The 4166-nt window shown below is 34.4% G+C and overlaps 1 long non-coding RNA gene across 1 annotated transcript in view; it reads right to left on the bottom strand.

The window, feature by feature from the left end:
• LOC105853302 overlaps positions 1-4166 on the bottom strand; it is a 219489-nt gene that overhangs the window by 181536 nt on the left and 33787 nt on the right. The gene's annotated exons all lie outside the window — the stretch shown is intronic.

Here is a 4166-nt window from a genome sequence, read left to right as displayed (position 1 = left end):
ATTTGGAGAAATCTTCCATAAGAAATTACTGAACAGAAAGGAAGCACAGGTTGTGGCTTAGAGTGTAACTATTTGGGTTCCTGTTTCCAACTATCCGACATGGTGACCAGAATATAGGACATAAAAAAAAAAAAAAAAAAAAGGGTGGGGGTGGTTTCAAAGTGTTGAGGCAAAAGAATTCTGTTTGTATTAGGATGACCTGATCCCTTAGGAAATAGAAAATGTTATACTTCCTAGAAACAGAAAATGAAGTTTTGTTTTTTTTTAAGTTGTTTAATAAAATATTACCTCCAAAAGATTACTTACTCAGTTTTAGGAAAAGTGACCACTTTAAAAGAAAGAAAGAAAAGAAAACATACATTGAAGTAAGGAAGAACCAAAGCAAAGTGATCCTATTTCAAGTTTGAGAGTTCTATCGAGTTTTCATTAGATGCCCCCTCTCCCTTTTTAGGATATAGAAAGTTATAAATAATTTTCTCTAAAAGGGATCACTTAAAAGAACTGCAGTTAGGAGGTTTATTAGAAAGCAGGTAAAATTTTGTGAATTGCATAAAGATAAATTCAAATATAGCAAAATGTTCTGATGAAAATTTCCTTTTCTATTTTCCCCTTTACTGAGTTAACATTGGTTAATAATAATACTGTGAATGATTTAAGGAAATAGGTTCCCACCTCATCAGATGTATTTTAACACCCCACAATATAAGTAGCCACATACTGATCTATTCTTTCTAATAGTTTATCAGTGGAGGCTTTAAGAGAGTCTATACATATTACTTTGCCACTTGCAAATAGCAATAACTTACTTATACTTTTCCAATTTTAATTCATTTCATAGCTGTCTCTTGCCTAACTGCTCTAGCTAGTACTTCCAGTACTTTGTTGAATAGTAGTGTGGAGATTAGACATCCTTGTTGTGCACTTGATCTTAGAGAAAAAGCTTTCGATTTCTCACCATTGAGTCTGATGCTGGGTGGGAATTGATTATCTATAGCCTTTATTATGTTGAGGTATGTTCCTTCTACTTCCATTTTGCTGAGTTTTATTATGGAGTATTATTGTTATCAGGTCCTTACAGTAGTCAAGTTCAATTAGGGTTGGATATGCAGGAGATATCCAATGGCAAAAGGACTACAGGAAAATAGTGAAAAAGAGGAGAAGTAAGGAGAGAGATTTCAGACAATCTTTACCTACTTGGATCTGGATTGGGAAGGGAAAAATGGTAGACTATAATAGAGTTCAAAGAAAGTTTGAGCAGAATCATGAGTCCCTGAACTAAAATAACTCATAGAAGGAATTCTGTATTGTACATGAAGCAGCCACATCAGGAGTAGATACTGAATCATGTCAAATACTTCCTCTGCATCCACTTATATAATCTTATAATGCTGTCTTTCTTTCAGTTGACAAGGTAAATTACATTAATTCTTATATATATGTTGAATCATCCTTGTATCCCTGTATACATTTCACTTGATTTTAATATATGATCCTTTCAATACATTGTTGAATTTGATTAGCTAAAATTTTGTTAAGGATTTATGACTATTTTCATCATAGTTATAGTTTTAAGATTGTTTTTATTTTTTTTCCCCTCACAACATCTTTGTAATTTTGGCCTCTAAAATGTATTTAGGAGCATTAATTTCCTCCTCTACGTTTTTGGGAAAGTTAGAGAAGGGTAAGTATTCCTCTTTGAAAGTTTGATACAGGCCCTCTCTGGTGGCACAACGGGTTAGGACGCAGCACTACAAGCTGGCCACAGCTGCTTCAGTGCTAGTTGGATCCCCACCCCGGAAGTGATCCACATGGTGCAGCAGATCTCTCCTGTTCACCCCCTGCTTGTTCTACTCTCTGTCTCTGGTGAATTCTCTCACCATCTCTGTACCTCTAGCCTGCATCCCAGTTCTATATGCATAAATAAATAAATCTTTATAAAAGTTTGATAGAATTTACTAGTAAATCACCTGACTGGGTTTTTTGTCTGTTTTGGGGAGACTTTTGATGATGCTTCAATTTCCTTGCATGTAAACAATTTCCTTTTCTTTGAGATTAGAAAGAGCTGTTGCCCTCAATGAAGCATTTGGTAGACAGTGATCTTGTGCTCACTGAGGTATGAAAGTAGGGCTCATTAGTGTAACATGAAACAAACAGAATGGGTATAACACTGTTAGTAATTAGTAGTAATATAACTGTTTCAGGAGGTAGGGAAAATGGCAACAAAATCAGCACACTGATATCCAGAAACTATAGAAAGATGGCATCTTTGTCTTTCCAAACATTTTGAATAAAAATCTGATCATAAAACTGGACATAATTGGTACACTGGGATGTGACTATTCCAATTTTTTTTTCCAGTGGTATAAATCAAAGGCAAATATCTCTATGACTAAGCCCCAGTTTTCATTTCCCATGCTAGTGTTTCAGATGCAAGAGCATCTTACAAGCTCTCTCTGCTCTACTGGGTTGAAGTGACTAGGTCTGTGGATTTATAGTGACAACAGCAAAAAAAAGCACAGCAAACCAGTGCAGCTGAATCACAATTTTTGCACAGACAGCTTGCACAAAAGTTTTAAGAACTTGTAGTTATTTCAATTGCCAAAGTTAAAATGAGCAATGATCCCACATCACTTAATTTCTTAAAAAATAGTGGTAGGAAATCAGCGACTAGAAACCTGTATTTCCAAAGTGACTGCATTATTTTACATGCCCATCAGAAATAGATGAGAATTCCAGCTTCTTCAGAGTCCTCACTAACATCTTTCATATTTATCACAATGTGGTTTATACGCGCATGTCCTCACAGCTAATAATACTGACCAGTTTTCATATGCTTACTGGACATTTGTGTTTCTTCTTTGGAAGACTGTTTTTGGAACATTTGTCCATTGTATAATTGGTTTTTCTTTTACTCCTAAATTGCAAGTGTTTATTGTTCTTTGTCAGATACATTATTTTCAAATATTTTCTGCCACTCTGAAGGGTCTCTTCACTTTTTTCATAATACACTTTGAAGCAACAACGTTTTCAATATTGATAAATTTCAATTTATCCATTTTTCCCCTTTAGTTGCTTATGCTACCTTTTAGGCCATACTGAAAAAGTCTTTACCTAATTCATGGTAACTAAGATTTACACCTAAATTTTTATGTAAGGATTTAATAGCTTTAGTTTATATCAATGTATGATTTTTTACTTACATTATATTTTGTAGTAAGATTTTGACTTTTTTTTTATATATGATGTGAGGGAGGAATCCAAGTTTACTTTTCAACATGGGAATAGTGGTATCCTAATGACATTTTTTTATATTTCTTTTCCCCATTAGACTGTCTTGACAACCTTGTCAAAAATCAACTGACTAAAAGGCCAATTCAAGGAAAATGGTAGAGTTCCAAAACTCTATCCTTCTAAAAGGAAATTAACAAACTGACAAAACTGTTAGTCAATTTTGTTTTTCAACTCTAGAATCACATTTACTGCCTTGAACATGTGCGCAGTCTCCCTATGATGACAGTCATTTTAGCAAGTGTCTTTTTGGCTGTTTCTTTCCCAATTTTCTCTGTTAAGTTGCTTGTTTTTATTTGTATCACTGGGAGATGTTAGTCCCCACTAACTTCTAGCTGAGTCTCTATGTTTTGATAATTTTCTGGGACTTAAATTGCTCCAGTCTGATCCTAACTAATCCACGTCTCTACCGAATTTGTTTGAAGTTATCGTGAGGCTTATTCTCATGTTAGGAGGGCTCTTCTTAACCTTGCGTTCCCTGTGCTCTTTGTAAACTGTACAGCTCAAGTAAGATTTAGCTTATTGCGCTGAGGAGGAAATTTTCCTCTTGATTATTTACTCCTCAAAATCTCCACTTTTATCCAAAGTGGGCCCTTATGCTTCCTTTCAGTCTATTCCAAATAATGTTAATTACATTAAAGAAAGAGTCACAACTCCTTTTAATCAATGAGGAGATCAAAGATGAAATTAGAAAATACTTGGAGAAGAATGACAATGACGACACAAGTCTCCGAAACATATGGGACACATTAAAAGCAGTTATAAGAGGAAAATATACAGCAATTCAAACTCACATAAAGAAACAAGAAATAGCTGAAAGAAATAACCTAATGTCCCACCTTAAAGAATTGGAAAAAGAACAACAAAATAACCCAAAA

This window comes from Condylura cristata, unplaced genomic scaffold, assembly GCF_000260355.1.
Source record: "Condylura cristata isolate star-nosed mole 26May11 unplaced genomic scaffold, ConCri1.0 scaffold00006, whole genome shotgun sequence".
NCBI classification, from domain to species: domain Eukaryota; kingdom Metazoa; phylum Chordata; class Mammalia; order Eulipotyphla; family Talpidae; genus Condylura; species Condylura cristata.
Note: the sequence above shows the minus strand (reverse complement) of the source record. Positions and strands in the feature narration are given on the sequence as shown.